This window comes from Muntiacus reevesi, chromosome 4 (genome assembly GCF_963930625.1).
Source record: "Muntiacus reevesi chromosome 4, mMunRee1.1, whole genome shotgun sequence".
In the NCBI taxonomy this organism is placed as follows: domain Eukaryota; kingdom Metazoa; phylum Chordata; class Mammalia; order Artiodactyla; family Cervidae; genus Muntiacus; species Muntiacus reevesi.
This window is the reverse complement of record NC_089252.1, coordinates 631,951-654,859: the sequence shown is the minus strand read 5'-3', so window position 1 is coordinate 654,859 and position 22,909 is coordinate 631,951. Positions and strand designations below refer to the sequence as shown.

Sequence of the window (22,909 nt, the reverse complement as noted above, 5' to 3'; positions counted from 1 at the left end):
AGTATACAATAAGAAAAAATAGGATTTAAGAAATATGTATGCATGATCTTCTGTGCAAAAGATATTAATACGCAGGAAATGTAATTTTGAAACCTTTGAGACAGTTCACCCTCAGAGCCCAGCTGGAAATGAAACATGACAGAAGAGGAAGAAATGACACTTTGTTGAGTATATTTTGAGCTATGACTCTTAGAATGGTGATAATGTTTCCCATAGTCTCAAGCGATTAAAACCTGTCAGAATACGGTATATACAAAATAAAATTCAAAAGGTAACAAACTTGACTCTATTACAAAATGATAAATATAATCACATTGATTAGACTGGGGCAGAAAAAACCAGCCAAAGAAGTCTTAAACACACACACAAATTGACTGTATCTGTAAGGCTAAAGACAAAAAAGAACTGTGTGAACAATATTAGACTCCAGTTTGTAAATGTGCTTTTCACAAGGTTATGAGTTTGTAGATATGAAATTACTTTGTGTGTGTGCTAGGATTGAGCAAAAAGTAAATATATGGTGGATAATGAAAGCCTGGGCGTCTACTCTCAGAAAATAGTTATTGATACAAATGAGGGAAAAGGGAAGGCCAGAATGAATGCTGTAGTGTTAGACTAGGGGGAAAAGCATATGGTATGTTTTTAGTACTCAGACAAGTAGATAAATGTAGAAACATAGATGTATATGAGTGTATGAGTTGATATATATATATATTTCCTACCTCCTCCAGCAAAAGGGCCTAGAAGCAATACCACTGAAGTAACAATGAGAATATTGTTCCTAATTAGAGGAGTCAAGATCCTTGGAGAAACATTTGGCATCAGGATCGGGCAAGGAAAATGTAAGATGAGTCGGGGATATTTTGATGCCAGAAAGTAAGAAAGTGCTCCCAGAATGATGATGGAGATTTTTGAAGAAGACACAAAACCCAACCCGAAGGAGCTCTCATAGCCAAATCTGGGAAATTTTGAGCTGTAAAATAATAAAGATAGTTAGATTTATAACCTCGAGAAGAAGATAAGATATCCACGAGTCCATACTAATATAAATAATTGAATATGTCAACAAAAAAGGGGAAGAATCACAAGGGCCAGCTCTTTCTTACAGTAAAACTTTCATCACTGAATATAGAAGGAGTAAAGAAAATAGAAAATCATTCATTTTCAGTAATAATCATCACAAGGCAGAACCTTTGAGAAATATTAAAATCAGTGTGACACAGGCACATTGAGAAGCTGTCTGCACAGTGTGAAGCATCTCCCACAATACGCGTCATTATGAAATGGCACACTTACAGTGGAGGTGCCGCCTTAGCCACGTGATCACATTGAATGCTACTCGTCACAAGATACATCAAAGACATGGAGTTTCTTATATGATGCGCTGAGCAGGTCATAACATCCATTCTGTGGTGTTTTTTTACCAAAAAAATATTTAATTTTAATGTAATTGTGAGAAAACGCCAGAAGAATTAAAGTTGAGAGATATTCTACAAAAATAAATGACCTGCCCAATTTTGGTACTCTTTTTTTTTTTTTTTTCATTTTTCAAATGTCTGAATAAGACTAAGGAACTGTCAGAAGACATGGTGACATGACAACTAAATGAAATGAGAGAACCTAATTTATATTATGGACCAGAAAAAGGACATTAGTAGGATATATAGAAGAATACTCTATCATTTGGCAGGATGCAAAGTGTTGCAGAATAACCCATGAGTCAAAGGAAAAAGAAAAGCACAAGGGAAATTGGAAAATAGTTTTAGAAAATGAAAATATAATAAAAATTGTGTGGTGCAGCTAAAATATTTCTTACGGGAAAATGTATAGATTTAATATTCTTATATTGAACATATAGAATCTATTATCTTAAGATAATAGATTAAGGTTCTACCTTAAGAAGCTAAAAAATGAAGCATAAAGTAAACCCAAATTAAGTATAAGGAAGAACATTTTAAAAGATAAGAGCATCCTTGGTGGCTCAGATCATAGAGAAAATTAACAGAAACATAAATCGGTAATTTGAAGGAAAAAAATGAATCTGAAAAATGTCTGGCTAGATTTATCAAGAAGAAAATGGAAAAGTCACAGATTTTAGCTATCAGGAATGAAACAGAAAGAATATAACTACAGAACCTACAGACATTAATCTGATAATAGGGATGTTATGAAATCTTTAGGCAAGTACATTTGGCAGACTAGATGACATGCCAAATTCTTTGTAAAACCCTAGTTTTTAACTACTAAGAATATTTGAATTTTACTTTAAAAGTTCCCTACAAATAAAATTCTAGACTACATAATTTCTCTGATGAGTTCTGCTCAACTTTAAGGAAGTAGAGCAATAATCCCAAACAAAATGTTTTGGAAAATAGAAGTGAAAGAAACACTTCCTAACTGATGTTACAGGGCCAGTATTACTCTGTTAAACCAAGACAAAGACATTTATAAGCAATCAAACTGCAGACTAATATTCTTTATAAACATAGATCAAAACTCCCTTAAAACATAATAACAAATTGAGCTTGAGAATATGTAAAATGAGCAACTGGAGTTTCTAATAGAATTGCAAGGTTGAATAATAGCTCATAAAAATCAATTTTGTTCACCTTATTCATTATTTGAACAGAAAAATTATATGATCAGTTCAACAGATGTAAGAAAAAATTAAAACACTTAAACACTCAATATGTTAAAATTATCTAGCTAAAAATAGAAAGTAAGTTCCTCAGCCTAATAAAGAGCATGTCTAAAAACCCTGTGCCAAGCATTTAGTGCTGAAAGAATTAATGATTTCCCCCTGAAATTGGAGATAAGGCAAGGATGTTCTTATCACTTATTTGACTAAAGGCCTTGAGCAGTAAGACTAGACAAAAAATAGAAAATGTATCGACTATACAGGAAAGAGAGGTAAAACTATATCTACTACAATATAGAGGAATAAACTAGTGATATGTCCAACAGTATGAATGAATCTCAAAAACTTTCTAACTACAAAACGCTAAGCACAAAACAGTCCAGTCTATTTATATGAAAGTTCCTAAGAGACAAATCTAATTCAGAGTAACAGAATGGTGTTGGAGATAGGAAAGATAACTGGGAAGGGGTATAAGGGAAAGTTTTGGAGTGAAGGAAATAACATCTTGTTTGTTCCAGGAGCTACCTGGATAATTACATCTGTCAAAATTCACCAAGCTATACACTTAAAAGAGTAATATTTATTTTATGTAAATTACATTTCAATAGAGTTGATTTTTTTTTTTTAAAGTGTTTCCCAGGGTGACCAAAATAGGGAGAAAAAGAAGAAAAGTGTTTTGAGATAGCTACTAGGAGCTTGCTTTTTGCAGCAACTCTGCTTTCCAGCAGGCTGTGGTCTTTAAGGATACTGTCTGCCCCGAGTGTGCTGCCAGCGCTTCAGCACCAAAGGCTTCTGCCTCCTTAGAGGCAGGAGTGGGTAGAGTATCCTGGGGAGGGTAGAGGTATATTAGGGCTCCAAATGTACATTCTCTTTCCAAAGTATGTTTATTAAGCCAACAAAAACAAACCAGAAAGCTAAGTAAGTCCAAAGCATCTTCTCATACAATTTTGTAACGAATTAAGTGAAAATTTCAACCAGTGAAATTTGGCTTATATAGTTCTTCCCCTAACAGGATTAACTTTTGGATTGCGGGCCAAACCTCGTATCACTTGTTTCCTCTTTTCTCTCCTTCCTGCTGTCTTTCCTTCTTCCCTTCCCTGTCTTCCTTTCTCATCTTCTTCCTTCTTTGCTTCCTTCCTCTCCTACTCTTTCTTCCTTACTCTTTTTCTTCATGGTTTTGTTTGCCATACATTAGGAAAAATAGAACTGGGCTGTAAAGTTTTAAGAAGGGGTTCCCGGCAGGCTCATTCTTGCCCCCATGTGATCCCTGTAGTTGGCACTATTTCCTCACTGGCACTTTCGTACTTGAGTAATTAATGTTTGAAGGAAAAGCCTGATCTGTTTTTGTCATGGACTATGTTCCAAGGTATTTTACTGGAAACACAGCAGGACTGCTATAGTGTGTAAAACATTAGGAATCTAAAACTATTCCTTTCCCAATTTTGCCCTAGTAGCAACTATGCACCCTGATTAAATTATGACTCTTATTTGAAATACTAATGTGCATAACTAAGAAATAGGATGCCTAATGATTGTCATTCTGATCTCAAAAAGTTACTGAATATGAGAGAAGTGATCAAGGGAAGCTTTGTGAAATGCTCAGAAGCATACAATGAAACCAGATTCATCATCCTGCCATTTAGAATTTTAATGTTTCAACTGTTTTTAATACTGTTTAATATAAAAATTAACCTATTTAGAATCTATGGAATATGATTAATTGCTTTGTTTAAGAAGAAATTATAAGTCATCTGTGAAGTGTTCAGTTACACTGTATGTGTATCCCCTAAATTTATACATTAAAGTCCTAAATCCCATGGTGATGATATCTGAATGTATGGACATAGGCAGGGAATTAGGTTAGGATGAGATCATGGGGGATGGGGTAAGACCCTCATGGTGGAATTAGTGTCCTTATAAGAAGAGCTCTCTCTTTCCTCCATGTGAAGACACAGTGAGAAAGTAGCCATCTGCAGTCCAGAGAGACTTCTCACCAGACACCTACCCTTCCAGTACCCTCAGCTCAGACTTCCAGCCTCCAGAACTGTGAGAAATATATTTCTGTTGTTTAATCCACCCAGTCTATGGTGTTTTAACAGTTTGAGTGGACGAATATAAGTGATGATAGAGACCATCATTTCCTTTTGACCTTAAATATGAATATATAAAACTAAATTTTTATATAATTTTATATAATTACATGAATATGTATGTAATGACATTATACATATCTTTTGACAAGATCGTGCTTATATTATAAACAATTTTGCCTCTGATTTTAACAACCAACACAATATAGATGTTTTCTCGTGTTAATAAATATTGCCTGATATTCTCTTTCACTGTTTGCATGACATGTCATCATAAAGATTGTCAGGTTCTTTTAAGCCATGCTTTTGGCTATCTAGATTATATCTGACTTTCCATTACTATATGGTATTATGTTATGAATCAACTTAGTAGTTAAGTTTTTGTCTAAACATGTGATTGTTTCCTCACACTAGAATATCAGAGTTGATTCACTTTTAAAATTATCACAGCACATACCAAATACATATCAAAAATATTATACTTATTTGTACTTCAAACAATTAGTTCATAAACGTGACTATCTCACTGAATTTTACAATGTCTAGTTCCCTGCAGCTGAATGTCAAAGGAGAGAGTGCATAAATGTCCCATCGGCCCTGAGCACCATCCGCACTTACTTTTCCTGTCTCATCCACCCTCAACAGTACCCAACACTATTCCTCAATTTTCATTACTAAGAGGATGAGTGAAAACTGTGTGCTCTTTTATTGTACTATTATTACAAATGAAGGCACAGATAAGAGTGAAAAGTCATTCCTATCTTTATGTTTAGATTTCTTCCTCTATAATTTTTTATAAATTTTAATCAATTTTCATTTCTTAAGAGTTTTAAAATTGCCACTTGAAAGGTTAAAAGTCTTTTGCAGAGAAATGATTAATGTTATTATTAAAACTAGGCAAAACATTCACAAATTTGTAGCAGATGAATAATAAATATTATTAATCTACAGGGTTTTGTGAATAGTTTTTCCCAATTTGTCACTTTGACTTTTAGCTTTTTCTTGTACACAAGTTACAACCAGGTGTTTTTGTAAGGTGGAGTTCAACTTACCTGTGACTGTGACTTCTTTTCTGCCCAGAAGAGAGAGCAGAAACCATACCTCAATTCTAGGGTACCACTGTCATTTTTGTTTCCTCTACATCTTTCTGCCATCACACTGTGAACAAGTGAAGTAAACATTGAGGCTCCAAACTCACTTAAAACTATATAGATCATTTTAAACAATTAAACAAGGAGATTCGTTAAGGAGGGTAAATGATCAGAAAGTAAGTGTTTGCCAGAGGAGACAAATGGGAAAGGAAGCACAAAAAAGAACAACTAAAACACTGTCATCATTTTGGGGGCACAGTTAAATCTGAAAATTAGCAAGACAGCGAGAACTTAACTTACATTTTGGAAGTTTATAATGATAAGTAAAAAACTGATCGACAGTCTGTGGTGTGACATAGTTTTCTCTCTGGTGTCTTCAATGCCTGTAGTTTCATATTTGAGTGATAAAAGGTTGGAAATTATAGTGCTACTACTGGTATTTGTTAATGAACCTTTAAATTGGCCATCACTGTTATAGCCTGTTTATGTTAGCTTGGCTGTGGTGGCTCTTTTATTGAAATAGATAACACAATTAATTTACTTCAATCTTCTAAAATATTTGGATTTTATCCAAAGAAAATGACTGTCAGAAATAATGCCAGATTTGGGACCAGCAACAGGAAAACTCTACACATATCACCAACCAAAAGTGCCAGTTGTAAAAGGAGGGGGAAATTGTTGTAAGGGAGAAAGTGAAAGTCGCTCAGCCCTGTTCGATTCTCTGTGGCCCACCATGGACTGCTGGAGTGGGTAGCCTTTCCCTTCCCCAGGGGATCTTATCTTCCCAACCCAGGGATTGAACCCAGGTCTCCTGCATTGCAGGCAGATTCTTTGCCAACTGAGCTATCAGGTGAGGGAGGGGGCACATGCATATCACTCACATGGCTAAGAGAAAAAGAAATCAGATTAATACAAAATTGGTGTCAGACCTAATGAACAACACAGGTTGCTTCCACCACTATGCCAATCTTTGGTCTTGTGAGGGGTTGATGATGTTTTTCAGAAAAATCTTTTTTTCACTTTGTGCCTACTCAAATGTCATACCATACTGACCACTGTATAAGAAGCATGTTTTCCATATAAAAAGCTTATGGTGCATTGCAACCACTAGATACATCCTAGACTTAACAGTAAAAAGCAAACATTCTCATAGACTATGAGACATAAAGCAAAATTATATTTCCCATGCCCGAAAGATTTTGAATTTGAGATGCTTTCTGATAATTTTCATTTTCAAAAACTACTGTCAGTTTTAGCCGTTGACTTTTTTGCCATTAACTTCTAAGTAAGAAGGTGAAGCAAAGGTGGTGTTGACTTAGTTTAGAACAGGGCTTAATAAAATGTCATATATTTGCCATTGTTTGCCCTGATAGCTGAATGTTTGTTTTCAAGGTTAATCAAAATAGAAAATAACTTTTTACAAAGACATCAGAATAAAAGAAAGTAAACCTAGTTCTCATTGTTTTATATAAAAGACATTGTTTTATCTTCTGATATGAAGCATAAAATGTAGAGAGCCAAAACTTTTTAAGGATTAAATTTTTATTTTTGCTTTTATATACATATCTCCATGTATATATATTGAATTATTTGATACTTTATCTTCTTTGAAGGTGAATTGATTTTGATTGCTTAAAGTCTAGTTTCTCTATCAATTTCTTAAAGAGGAGAAAGTCTCTATCAAAATCTTTATTTTTCCAATTATCTGTTTCTTTAATCCTGTTCATTTTTGCTTCATATTTTTAAACTTTATTCTTAAGCACATAGTTATGATAATTTTGTCTTTCTAATGAAATGAGTTATCATTGTGAAATCTCTATTTTTAGGAATACAATTTGTGTTAAGGTCAGTTTTATCTATTATTAACACTGCCACTACAGCCTTCTTTTCTTACTCTTGGCGTGCTAAATATATTTCTCCTCATTAGCCATTTACTAAGTAAATCTCTTATTAACAGGGCTGTGCTTATCTTAGAATTGCAGCACTTTTCTATGTATTATTACTTAAACTGTATCTGTTATATGACTTATTGTTGGGTCTTTTATTCATTTGGACAGTTTTTAATTTGGGTGTTTAGTTTCTTAGTGTTTAATATAATTATTGATATGATTCAATTTAGATCTGCCATGCAGTTTTTTCATTTATCCCCCTTTTTTTGTTACTCTGTTCCCCCTTTTCTCATTTGTTTCTGATTTTTGAATACGTAAAAAATTTTATTTTACCTACTTTCTTAATAACTATAGTTTTTTCCCTTTCTTTTTTTCTTAACTTGATGGATTACAGTGCACATATTTAGTTTTTTCCTAACCAACATAGAGTTAAAATTGGACCACTTCATGTAAATTGTAGACACAGTACAACTACATATATAAATGAGCCTAAACAGATGATAAATTCAATGAACTCCATTTTTTACTGTAAAAGTATATAAAGAGAAATACAGTTTTCCATTTACCCTTATTTTTACCATTTCTTTCTGAGGATCCAATTTGAATTTGGTATCATTTCTTCAGCCTGAATGAATCATTTTAGCTTGATTTAGCATTTCTTAAGATGTCAGTCTGCTGTTATTTTTTATTCACATATTTCAAACTTCTCTTACTGAATTTAGAATTATTATAGCTTCTTGATAAATTGGCCTCTTTATTAATATATAACGTCTCTCTTGGTCCTGGCATTTTTCCTTGTTCTGAGGTCAACTTGGTTTGATAGAATATGAGCACTCCAGCTTTCATCTAAGTGGTGTTTTCATATTATAACTTTTTCCATTCTTTAACATTTATATTTTAATACTTAAAGTGGGTTTCCTGTAGACAACATGTATATATAGGTTTTGGTTTTCATCCAATCTGACAATATTGACTTTTAATTGGGGTATTTGGGCCAGTGCTATCCAATGAAAATAAAATGTGAGCCACAAATATTAGTCACATATATGTAATTTTTAAAAAATTTAGTAGACACACCAAAAAGGGTTAAAATACTCTTTCAATACTTTGCTTTATTTATTCAAATATATCCAAAAATATTCTCATTTAAACAATCAATGTAAAAATATATTACTGACTATTTTACATTAGATTAACTCATACTAAGTTTTTGATAGCCAATGCATGTTTTATACTCATACCACATTTCAATTTGGCCTAAACATATATGTCCCTAATACCTAAATGTGACTTTGGCATTGGATGACACAATATATTCAGTGTGGCTATCAATAAGACTGAAGTTAAAGTTATTTTCTATTTGTTCCATCTCATCTTTCTCTTATCAAATATTTCTGCATTTTTATATTAATGATGTTATGAGATTAATTATATGATTCTATTGTATCTTTACTCTTAGTTAGCTCACCTTGTTCCTTTTTCTTATTAGTAATCGCTTTAGAGTTTACCATATTCATCTTTAACTTATCACAGTCTAAATTAAGATTATGTTATTATCACTTCAAATACAGTATAAAAATCTTATAAGAGTGTAACTCCATATTCACTTTTCCTCTTTGGTTGTATTGTTGTCATATGTTTTATTTCTGCTAATTCTATAAACGAAACCATGCATTATTACTTCTTAATAATAAATGTCAAGTATATTTGTTAATAATGACAAGGAAATGATCTGCTACAGAAATTTTTTAAAGTGAGAACATATATCTTCTTTAAATATTTGAATGTTTATTTAAATATTTTGGAGAAGGAAATGGTAACCCTCTCCAGTATTCTTGCCTGGAGAATCTCCATCGACAGAGGAGCCTGCCAGGCTGCAGACCATGGGGTTGCAGAGTCAGACATGACTTAGCAACTGAACAGCATTCAAATATTTACCATTTCCAGCACTCTCACTCTTTTTGCAGATTCAAATATACGTTTGGTACCAATTAACTTCTGTTTGAATATTTTCCTTAAGTATTACTTTTAGTATGAATCTTCTTAATTCTCACAAGTTTTTTTTTGGTCTGAAACATATTTTTGCCTGTAAGTTTGAAGAATATTGTGATACATGCAATAATTCTAGGTCAAGAAATATTTTTCATTTAGCATCTTAAAGATCTTATGCCACTGTCTTCTGGTTTTATAGTTTCTGAAGTCTGCTTTCATTTTGATGTATATTTTTCTCTTTGTCATGTGTCTTTTTTCTCTACCTTCTTTTAAGATTTTCTTAGTGTCTCTGGTTTTCAGTGATTTTATTATAAACCTTAGTGTTGGTTTCATTACCACCATTGTGCTTTTGTTATTATTTAAATTATTGAATTTATGTGTCTGTCAGTCATCAAATTTATAAACTTTTCATGACTATTTCATCACATTTCTTTCCTGCCTCATTATTTTTTCTTCTTCTAGGACTCCAGTTACTAATGTGTTATAATACTTGATAATATCCCTCTAATAGTGAAATTTATTTTCATCTTTTTCTATGACTTTTTAACATACTTTTCATTAGCATGCCTTTAAATGTAATGAGGTTGCCTGTGACTTATATACTTATAATAACATTCAGTGTATTTTTTTAAGTATATGTTGTACTTTTAATCTCTAGAAAATCTATCTGAATTTTGTTTACAACTTCATTATGATTATTGTGTCTAAGATCTCATCATGTTCAGGTTTTCTTTTATATCCTTTATAGAGAAGTTCTAATGTTTATCTCAGCTACCTTTTAAATTAGCACACTATATAGAGTCAGTAAGTTTCTAGAAAAAAGTGAGCAGAAAGTACAAAAATTCCAATGTATACTCAATTTCCCCTAAACTAGACAGTTTTCCCCATGTTTAGTATCTCAGAGTAGTGTGGCAAATTTTTTGCAATTGATAAGCCTATACATACACATTATCATTAGCTAAAGTGTACAGATTACAGTAGCCTTCATTCAGTAGCCTTCATTCTTTGTGTGTATATTTCTATGGGTTTTGACAAGTGCATAATGTCAGGTCTCCACCATTACAGTGTAACATACAGATAGCTTCCCAGGCCTTTGTGCCACCTGCTCATCCCTCACTCCCAGCACCCTAATCCCTGGCAACCACTGGTCACTATTTTTCTTAGTTAATTTGACTAGAGGTTCATCAACTTCGTTGATACTTTCCAAGAGCTAGCTTTTGGTTTTGCCACCTTTATTGATTTCTGTTTTAAATTTCACTGATTTCTACCCTAATTTTTTATTATTCGTTTGTTCTTACTTTGGATTTAATTTGCTATTTTTCTAGTTTTCTCACCTTGGGTGACACAGAAATGAAGAGGTGTTTCTGAAGTTGGTTATTTCCCTTTCCCCACATCAAAGGTAAAATGGGGCTGGAGTTTGATATTTCCCTTCTCCTAAGTCAGATAGGCTTTATTAAAATACAAGTCAGTCAGATTTTGGTAAAATAGTAACTTTAGAGGGTATTCTTTGTTAAGGATAATAGGATGCTTTTGGAATATTTCAGAATGCTGCATTCTTCTCACACTGTGGGAATCATGAGGACATCTCTCTCTAATGTTCATCCTCAAAAGCTAGTGGGACTATTGGGGGTAAAACTCTCATAAGCATGAGACAACTTGTATGACTGGCCTGCCTGGAGTCTCTTAACATTCAAGCTTATCCAAACAGAACTTCCAACAATTCAGCAGTTGCTGTTTAAGTATTTCTAACAGACTTCTGCTCTTAGACTTTTGCTCCTAGTGAAGAAAACACTTTGACTTGCAGTATATGAATCTGTCTCCAGTTGGGGCAGTAGTTTGCCCTGTGACCTTCAATTCTCTGATGTATATCATATATCTAAAAATGATTGCTGATTTTTACTTTGTTCATCTTTTTCTTTTTCTGAAAATGAAGTGAAATTTCTAAGATTTCTATACTGTAGACCATAAACTGGAAGTTGTCCCAGCTTTCCAAACTCTTCATTTGTTAATTCCTTTATGTGCTATTTCTGCATTTATTTCTATCAAATTATATTTCTCCTGATTAAAATCTGTATTTTTCTGTTCCTTTGATTGCCTAGTAATTTTTGACTAGATGCTGGACACTGTGTATTTCATATTGTACAATAAAGGACTTTTTTTTTTATATATATACCTTTAAAGAGCACTGTATTTTCACCAGGCAGACAGTTAGGTTACATGTGGGTCATATTAATTTTTCAAAACTTTCTTTTTAACTTTTTAAACATGTTAAAAAAGGTTAAAAAGGAAAGTGGCTTCCCTGGTAGCTCAGGCAGTAAAGAACTGCTTGCAATGGGGGAGACCTAAGATTGATCCCTGGGTTGGGAAGATCATCCCCTGGAGGAGGGCATGGCAACCCACTCCAGTATTCTTGTCTGCAGAATCCCATGGACTGGTAGGCTACAGTCCATAGGGTTGCAAAGAGTTGGACATGACTGAAGCGATGAAGCAGGCACACACAGAGAATTTTAAGGCTAACTTACTTTCACTTGCTTTCACTGCTAAGACCTGATGTATCATGAGGTCTTTCCACTTTGACTTCAAGAACAGAAATTACTTCCATCTTATGTGAACTCAAAAAACTTGTCACTCCTGGCCTTTCCCAGGTTCTTTCTCTAATTTCAGAGTTTCCCCTAATGTTTGTGTAGATCAGTACTTAACCAAAGACTCAAGGTGACCCTTCTGCAATTTTCCAGAACTTTCTCATTATGCAGCCCCCTCCACTCTCATATTCTGCCCCACATTCACTGTTCATTCCACTTCAGCCTTCCAGAGCTTTTATCTCTGCTTCCTTTACCCTGATTACCTGGCTCCACTTGGGATCCCCATCCCTGTGCTGTCCTTCCAATCATTAAGCTGTAATGTTGGTACAACCACATCATGTGCCTCTGCTCTTAGAGATTATCACTCTTCTAAGGGATTCTGGCCCACGGGAGTAGATTTAATGGTCACCTGAGTTAAATTCACCCATTCCAGTCCATTTTAGCTCACTGATTCCTGAAGTATTGATGTTCACTCTTGCCATCTCCTGTTTCACCACTTCCAACTTGCCTTGATTCATGGATCTAACATTCCAGGTTCCTATACAATATTGCTCTTACAGCCTCAGACCTTTCTTTCATCACCAGTCCCATCCACAACTGGGTGTTGTTTTTGCTTTGGCTGCATCCCTTCATTCTTTTTGGAGATATAGCTCCACCGATCAGCAGTAGCATACTGGGCACCTACCAACCTGGGGAGTTCATCTTTCAGTGTCCTGTCTTTCTGCCTTTTCAGTTATCATATACAAAACAGGGCTTCCTCGTGGCTCAGTGGTAAAGAATCCACCTGCCAATGCAGGCGATGGAGATTTGATCCCTGGGTCAGGAAGGTTCCATGGAGAAGGAAATGGCAACCCACTCCAGTATTCTTGTCTGGGAAATCTCATGTATAGAGGAGCCTGGTGGGCTAACGTCCATTGGGTCGCTAAGAGTTGGACACAACTGAGAGATTAAATGACAACAACAACAATATACAAGACAACTGAGGAGAAGTGTCATTAAATCAACACTTCCCCCTAATGCGTAGTAAACTATCTAAAACTGGATACATATTGTCTTTAATAATTTTAGTTCAGTGATGAGAACTATTTTTTAATGATCGATACATAGGTCTATATTGTTAGAATGGAGATAGGCGAATTTGCATCATGAACCCACAGACCTTCTTGGGTTGAAAAATGAAAGTGTTAGTTGCTCAGTCATGTCCCACTCTTTGCGTTCCCATGGACTGTAGCCTGGCAGGCTCCTGTGTCCATAGAATTCTGCAGGCAAAAACATTGGAGTGGGTTGTGACATAACCAAATCCAGTTTGCCCTGGATGCTTTATAGTGTACTCAAATATCCATGCTCAAATTTCCCCATCATGGAAAAATAACAAAGCCAGTGAAAGAAAATTTACTAAAGGTAGAAGGAAACCATAAGTTTCTAATACAGTTGGGAAGATATCCAATGATGTATCAGTGATGCAGTGCATCACAGGATACAACAAAGATGCGACAGTGATCTTAAACTTTAGATATAGGAAACTGAAATTTACTCCAGTTTATAATTCCTCAGAGTAGAATCCCAACCTGGAGAAAAGCTTTGTGAGAAATCTCAAAGAGCTGTATCACTATAGGCAGAATTAAGGACAAGTTTAATAACTTACTTTTAGTTGTGTTGTCAATGGGTTTTGATACAGGGAAGACTGGGAGGACAAATAACTCTCCTGTTCAAGGATTCACTGCACATCTGCATAAGGCAGCATTCTGTAATTAAAAAAAAAAGTTGATAAGCAATTTCAGACTCAGATTCAGCTAAGACTTGAAATGGACATTCTTCCATATTTGATTCAGAGCAGCCTTCTTTCTTAAGCTCATCTTTTTTTCATTTATAAATCTATAGAAAATAAAATAAATGAAATAAAAACATTCACTACTTAACTAACATTGTCTATTTGGTTGAGTGGGGTTATCATCTCACATATTTCTATTTCCCTAGGCTTTGTGTCCTTATCTTGAGTAATATCTTTGTCACACATTTCTAGCGTATCAAGCATGAGATCTGCAAACCAACATTTCTAGAGAAATATAAGCAATTTACCAGAATTCACAGTCAGTTACCAAACTCTGTATGCCTGGTTTGTGTAGTATTGATGAATTTACACTCTCTTTGGCTTATATAAAACTGAGAATGAGGATGAACGATATTGTATATATTAATAACCAAACATTAAAACAAAATAGACTTATTGTAGATCAAGACTGCCTCCTCCCCTCAGCCTACGATAGCAGATGCAGTTTCTATATAGAGAACATAGTTTTAAAATCTTATCTCAAATGTCCAAGTCTAACTCTTGAGAAAGATAGGTTTGGCACTAAGAGTAATAGCATTTTTTTAACATCCAATATCTTGTCTCATCAATTATTTTAGTAAAGTTTGCTCTGCAACTGTATTCTCTTCATTCCCAAAATGTCACTGGCAGACTGTAATACAGTTCCTGAACCTTGATTCAAAGCTGGGCAGAAATCTCATGAAAGCTATTTTTTTCCCCCTATAATGTGTAACATGTGGGTTTCTTGGCTTACAAAGAGACTTCAAGAAGGCATGATTCTTTAATAATATACCATAGAGAAAATGTTACTTAAAGTAAGCTTTAAGATAAAAATAATCTAATTATGTAATTATGGATAGAGAAAGAGCTCTCTGTGGTTAGCCTGGATCCAACTATGATAATATGATTTTCATGAAATTGGCACAGTTGACAACTGAGACTGCAAATGTTAGATTGCTCATCATTGGTGGGCTTTCTGTAAGATTTTAATCATGAACAGGCAATGACTACATCAAATACCACTTAAGTTTGAAATCAAACAGACTGTTTCCTATATTAAGTACAATTTAAGGAGACATCACCTTTGATTCATATGTAAATATCTGGCAAAAATCCTTAAGCTACTTGTTGACCCATTTTTCATCTTTGGTAGATGGGAGCATAGTTTGCCAATATAAGAAGCTACTGAATCGCATTGACTTAGGGATCCAATCCAAATCCAGAAGATACTTTAGTTTTTGATATTGTTTACATTTAGCAAAGCACAATTCCCAGTTTCTACCAGGGAAAAAAAAAGGACTTACAGCCCTCTCTATAACAAAGAAACATAAACTACTCAAAAGATTTAGGGAGCCAAAAAAGAGGGGAAAAAAAGCCTTCGAATTTCTTTTTGGTGCATGAAGTATACATAACTTTAAAACTTAAGGATTTAACTTTCCTAAATATATGCCTGGATTTAAAGATCACAGGGGGAAATGTGGTCAAAAAATAAGTTTGAGGTTTTATTTAAACTACATTATTTATAAAATAATTCATGAAGACTGATGATTTCAAAACAGAGCCGTGTCATCATTTTCTAATTCATGTAAAACAAATGGCAACATTTTGAACATGTGTCTGTCTTTCATAACATTATGCATTTTTCCCATCCCCGTAAAACCTCACTACATATATAACAGTATCTTTAACTAATGAAATTGCAGTCATCCAAACAAATTGAGACAACTACAAACTTACTAAAAACTAACTGAATGGGTAATTTTTTCATTGGACATTATTTAAAAATTAAGGTTAGAAAAATATGAATTGGGGCTATTTTCCCTAGAGTCACACTATTCTAACCTGTATTTGTAAGGAATGAGAAATGTACGAAGAAATTCTTTCTTGCTCAAAGATTTACAATGAGGCAGTAACTAAGAAAGAATCAGTCATCTGTGGCCACTTTGAAGTGTCGCAACCTTTTAGTGAAAATGTTTATCTCATTGGAATGTTTATCTTGTTGGAATAAAAATGTGTGTATCTGGACACAAGAAAATTAACTGTGGATATAGAACAACTGTAGATTTACTTTTTGAAACAAAACGTTTTTAGTGAAGAAATACATATGTGAATAAATAGATGATGGTCAAAAATATGTGGCCTACAGTTTAAAAAAATAGGGAAAAATTACTGTTCTTGTTTCATATTCGAGAATGGCAACCACAGATAAAGACAATTTGAAGCCTTTATTCCCCCAGTTCTGTCAAATATTTGGTTTGTTAATTTTACGACACTTCAAACAGAAGCCTCCATTGTATAACATTTCATAAAATAAAATTTCCAAAACTGATCTCAATTTATTTGTCCAGCAAACTCTGACTCTTTTATAAGTTGTAATTACTAACACTTTCGAGGACGGTTAAGTTTAAAAGAAAGAATTTCCACATATATGACCTGAATTTGAAGTTTTTTCCTAAATTAATTTCCATGGAAAATATATCACACATTGGAATATAAATTGATAGATTTTTATAGTTAACATCTATTCTTTTCAAAAATACTTCCTAGACTAGAACCAGTCAGTGATTTTCAGTTTTACCTTTTAGTGCCAGATAATAACCCTTCTTTTTTTTTTTAATTTTGGGAACACCTTACTATTGATTTACATATGGCTGTGCTGGGTCTTCGCTGCTGGACGGGCTTTTCTCTCATTGCGGTGTTCAGGGTTCTCATTGTGGTAGCTCCTCTTGTTGCAGAACATGGGCCCTGGACACTCAGGATGCAGCAGTTGCAGCATCAGGGCCCTCGGGCACAGGCTCAGTGGTTGTGGCTCATGGACTTAACTGATCTCTGGCAGGTGGGATCTTCCCAGACCAGACCCTGAACCTGTGTTTCCTGAATTGGCATGTGGATTCTTTACCACTGACCCACCAGAGAAGTACGACCCTCCATTCTTATCTTTTGACTTTGTCCAAGTCCATCCACATAACTATGCTTCAGTGAAATTTCACTTTCTTTTATATATTGTTCAATACAATTTATTTCCAGAGAGATACATAGCTATTTTTCCATGGATTAGAAAGAATGACTATAACATTTTTCCCAGTTTTTTTTTTCCACTTGATTTGTAAGATTTGTTTTGTGACTCAATATATTAAGTAGTTGTGACATTGGCCTATTAAAATCTAAATACTTTAAGGTCAAGCAATATTTAAAATAAGTAATTTCATTAATTCCTTAGCTTTTAGAGGAAAACAAGGTAAAGAAATAGCATTTAGAGTTTATATCAAACTGCCAAGGAAAGGCACCAGGCCTTCTCAAAGCCAACCGCTCTCCTCCATGATTAAAGTAAGATAGCTGACCTGTTAGTTCGGTTCCATTTTCACTTTTAGCAATGTCTTAATCGGGAAATTGCAAAACAATGTTGTCATGCAAGACTTCCAGGAGTACATCTGTTTCTAATGTACAGTGCATAATTTAATGACGAGACACTTCAGTGGTCTACCCACTGCGAATCTCAGTTGTTAAATATGTCTGGAGCAAGACATCTTTAAACAGTAGGCACTATTTTGGTACATTAATTTTCTCACACTCAGAAGCGGAAAATATAATTCTAACTGTCACTTTGTATGAAGCTCTGTTTACTTTAAAATGCTATTTAGAGCTTAAATGTCTTGTTCAAACTGATTAACTATAGTGGAATTTAAAACTTTTATAAAACCTATTTATTATGGTTAATGTTTTTAGAAATTTTTTCTCCCCTTTAGACTATAGTTTAAGAAAGCTATCTAATTGGCAATGAAACACAGACTCTCAAGGCAAACCTTGAAAAAGATAAACCAACCGATTTCCAGAAGACACTAAAATCTAAAATGCAAGCCACAACTTGGTGTAGAACTAGAAGTGTAAACAGAGAAGGTAAACACTTCTCCAAGAGATTAGGAATGGAGAGCCAAAGCCTAAATAACCGTCCCCAGACCACAATGGCCTGGTGCTTACCAACAGTATCTTCAGTGATTCAGCTTGGCTGACCACACGCTTGCTAAGTGGCTTGGTATCCAACAAATCTCTTACAGTGTATAAGATCTAATGATATGTGGTTAAATGTGGGTATCCTGTTTAGAACTTGTCTGACCAGTATCCCAAAGAGATAACAAATGTATGGTAAGGGGAAAATATCCCACTAAAGAATTTACAAGTAGAAGAACTTTTATTAAAATTGTTTCAGTATTAGTATCAGCCTCCATTTTCAATTATAGATAGTACCTTGAAACAATCAACTCCACTCTTCATTTAGACTATCAAATAACTCCTGTATTCAGATTTAGTCCTAACCTATTTAAGATTGAAAAAATGTTTCCCAGTGAGATCTTATTATTATTTTATTTTTTTGCAGTAGTTGACTATGGGATAAATAAGACTCTCTAGCAAAATGTAATGTAAAGACTTTGAAGAGAGCTTTAAAATTAAATGAATGATTATGTCACTTATAACTGTGACATAACATTACAAGAAAAGTATTTGAACTTCTAACCCTTGAGTCATTGAAAACTATTGCAATCAGAAGTTTCTCCAGAGGAATTGAGAGATGACAGATGAAATGACTTTAGAGATTCATTTTGTCCTTGTTTCTCTAATTCAGGCTCTAACACTCCTATTTTTAAGGGCACCGTAAGGCTCTCCTACATAGACTGTTGCTTGTCAAATACCTAAGACATATAATTTTTCTGTAATCATGTCTTCCCCAATAATTTAAATTTTTTCTGATCTCCCTTCTCTGACTTCCAGCCACTAGGTACACAGAAAATACACCCAAATCTTTAATGAATGACTAAATTCTTACCTGAGAAACTTAATTTTGCTGTGAAAAGACATAATAAAATTTTCAATGAAATGTAGATTTATTTTTTAAATCATTTTCTTATTTGGGTGACTATTAAAGACATAAATTTGGATACTGTCAGCATGTAGGTGATATTTAAGCCAGTATTTGGATGAGATCTTAAAGGGAGTGAATGTAAGTAAAGAATCAGAACATCAAATTTTGAACTCAGGACCACAGCAATGAGAATCAAAGAGATAAGGAGAAGCCAGCAAAGGAGACGGGGAAAAGAATAATGAGTGAGGTGGCAGGAGAAAGCAAACTGTGTGGTGACTTATAAGCTAAATGAGACCATCTAATCATGGAAGATGGTGTGATCAACACTGTCAAGTCATACAGTGAGACTAAATGGCATGAGAACCCCAAACCAGCCACTCATCTAGCTGTAATGAAGGTTATGTGTAAGCTCCATAATATCATTTTTTTTTGGTGGAGTAGTGGAGACTGGTAAAATATTAATAGAAGTTGGAGAAACCCATACAGTCATCTCTTTTTAAGAGTCTTAGTATAAAGGGGAGCAAAGAAATGTGATGGCAGCTGGCAGGGGAAGTGTGGTTAAGAGAAGTTCTTGTTTATGCACAGTAGTCTGTTATCTGTTATTCTCAAACTCCTGGTTGATCACTCCCCCATCCCTTTCCCCTTTGATAAACATAAAACAAACCATAAATTTGTTTTCTACGTCTGTGAATCTGTTTCTGTTTCATACACGGATTCATTTGCATTATCTTTTTAGATTCCACATAAAAGTGCTATCATATAATATTTGTCTTTGTCCTGACTTACTTTGCTTAGTAGGGGATACTATATTCAGTATCTTGTAATGACCTGTAATGCAAAATAATCTGAAGGATATACAGAATTGAATCACTTTGCTATACCTAAAACTAGCACAATATTGTAAATTAACTATATTTCGATTTAAAAAATATAAAAAAGAGAAGTTCTTGTTTAAGATGAGAGAAATAATAGCACAAGAGTAATCAAGAAGAGAGGGAAGATGATAATATAAGAAAGAAAGGAGAAAACTGATGGGAAAATGTCTCTGAGTAGACATAAGGGGTTTGATTATCTAGGCTACAAGTTGAGGAACTGTATTTAGAAACATGGAAGGAAGAGTAGGTGGGGAATATGGGGACAGATGCCAATGAAAATCTGTTCTGATTGCTCTAAATGTTATAACCTGAGAGTAAGCATGGGAAAGGAGGAAAGAGGATAAGGTATAAAAATTTTTGGAAGAAAGTAGAATTAACGAACTAGACATATATTTTATGGCTGCCTAACAAATTGGTTTGAACATTATTTAAAAAGTTGCCTCTAGTTAAAGAAAATCCTTTCTCAAGATGAGAGAATTTTAAGAAGCCTAACTGTACTATAGCATTAGAGTCTGCATTCCTTTTATTTCTGTTTGATTATAGAATATTTAAACACATACACATAGAAAAGTGTTTCAATAATTATCAACCTAAAGGTCAGTCATTATTCTCTAGTTGCATATAAACTATAAAGTATATATTTAAAGTTCTACATGCTGTTAATATATACTATCTGGCCTTTTACAGAAAAGTTTGTTGCTCCATGATCTAGGCAGCTAACCTCATAGATCATGCTCTTATTTTAGCATTTGACAACTATTGTGATGTAAATGCCTACATCATGCAAACTACAAGACACCAATGTGATAATCACTGAAGTCAGAGCAGGAAAGACCTGCAAATCCACACATTGCTGTTTCTATTTTTACTATATAGTTATAAATCCTATAAGTAACTTCGCAGCACAGATAATAGCAAATTGTAGTTAAATCAGGAATTGATGAATTTTAAGAATGCATTTCTTTTGCTTTTAAGATTATTTAACTGTAAGTTTATACAATTTTAGTAATGGCTTTGTGCAACAACTTGCTCACGAGAGTACTGAGAATTTAACAATCTGCTTTCAAAGACTGATATAAGGTAGCTCCAGTTCATCACTTCTCTCATCCCCCAACCATCTTTTTTTTTTTTATGATGTATGAGGAGTATCTTTTTTTTTTTTTTTTTTTTTTTTTTTTATTAGTTGGAGGCTAATTACTTCACAACATTGCAGTGGGTTTTGTCATACATTGACATGAATCAGCCATGGAGTTACATGTATTCCCCATCCCGATCCCCCCTCCCACCTCCCTCTCCACCCTAACCATATTTTTAGCTGAAGTCTTTGAGCTTTGATTTTGAGCCCCTAGTGGAGACACACCACTGCCCTATTGATAGTATATTTTATTGTCTGGAAATCTAGCTATGAATTAATAGCCTCAAACATTAAACCTTACACAGAAAAATTAAAAAACCCAAATACTTCAGTCTGATTACAGTTTAAGAATATACGTAGTCGACCTTTCCCAGGACTCCCAGAAGGGAGAATGACCCTCCTCACCTCGCTTTCCCAACCCACCCTGGCTCGCCTTTCAGCCCCTTTCTGCACCTCCTTTTCCCTTCAAGTGAGAAAAGTCTAGTTCCCAAGCTGCCGGAGTCGGTTCCCTCGCCCCTCCCGCTTCCACGCGGGTCTCCCCCCACTCCCCCAACCATCGTTACTGCCACCACCTCGGTCCCACTCAATCGATTTTTGCTGCAGGTCAACATTTATTACCGCAGTCCCCCCTGCAGGCAGTCCTGGGCAGGAAGCTTTATCTTCGTTCCTTTGGGGAGATGAGACCTGGAGTCATTTGTGCTGTCCCTGAAAAGTCGGTGGAACAGCATATGGAACGTGACTTGGAACCACGACTAATGGTAACCTGGTTTGGGGGCCCTTTCTCCGTTCTGGTTAGTATCAACAACCCAGCCCACTCAACCCTGCTTCTCTGGGCGGATATCTGGGTGGGGTTACTGCACCCAGATGCAACTTGATGGCGTCTTTCTCGGTCCTCCCGGATGAACTGGCACAGCCTTCTCCAATGTCACTTCACGCGGCCGCCCGTGTTGGATGGACCGTGAGTCTGACTGATACACCCCTGCATGTGGGCACGGCAGAGGTGGAGACCCTGCCGGCTGTCCCCAGCGCCACAGAAAGGGATTTGCCAACTGCCAGAGCCCAGGGCGACAGAGGACAGGTCACTTTGTTAGGAAATAAGATAATATCCAACAAAAGAAAGTAAAATAAAACCCTTCTTAGGCGGGCGCTGGGCCTCCGGGGGATGTTCATTCACAGGGCTCTCCTAACCTCAATGCCTCCACCCCAGCCTAAAACCCGTGAAATCACAGGAGCCACTCTTATCTGATGAGGCAGGATCTTGGTTGTCAGATTCTCCGACAGGGGCGAAAAACTCCGGTCTGCAAATTCAGGGCTGCAGCTCCCGGCGCGAAGCTCCCCTCCCCAGCCCGGAGCCTGCTTGCCTCAAGCGCCCCGCGCCCGGAGTGCCAGCCTGGACAGCTGGCCCGGGCCTTCTGGACCCCTGGATTCTGCAGGGCCACGCGGCCCAGCCCTGCGGGGGACTCGCGGAGCCGCCGCTCCACCCGAACGCGCGCCCGGGGGGCGGCATCACCCTGGGCCTCCCTGCCGCCCGAACTGTGGCTCCGGCACCACTTGCTATTGACCACAACAGCTGCTTTATCTTGATGTTCCACTTTTTTGGCCGGCGACGTGGGAGAAGGGCGGTGGCCAGACGTGCCGCCTCGCACGACCCTGACGGTATTTTCAGAGGCACCCGGAGAAGCGGCGGCCCAGAGGGCAACCTACGCACCTCCGGGGACTCTTCTCGGCTCCCTCCCGACAACAAAACCGGAATCTAATCCGCAGCTGCCGCCGCCCCCCACCCCCACCCCGCCTCCCGCGGCGTGCCTAGCCTGCCTGCCGCCCGGGGCGAGCGTCGGACCCAGGCGGCCCGGGAGCCGCAGCTTTGCCCTCAGAGTCCCGCTGGGCCGAAGCGCCCGCCGCCCCTGCACGCGCCGCTCAGGGCCTGGGCGGCGGCGTCGTGGGCGGTC

At 36.0% G+C, this 22,909-nt stretch overlaps 1 long non-coding RNA gene across 1 annotated transcript in view; it reads right to left on the bottom strand.

Moving 5' to 3' along the window:
* Positions 1-14,036, bottom strand: part of LOC136167259 (uncharacterized) — a 36,555-nt gene extending 22,519 nt beyond the window's left edge. Inside the window, exons 1-2 of the long non-coding RNA XR_010663076.1 lie at positions 13,928-14,036; positions 5,781-5,886 (exon numbers count right to left, since the gene is read on the bottom strand). This is a non-coding gene — a long non-coding RNA (uncharacterized lncRNA). The remainder of the gene's footprint in view (positions 1-5,780; positions 5,887-13,927) is intronic.
* Positions 14,037-22,909: the final 8,873 nt, after the last annotated feature.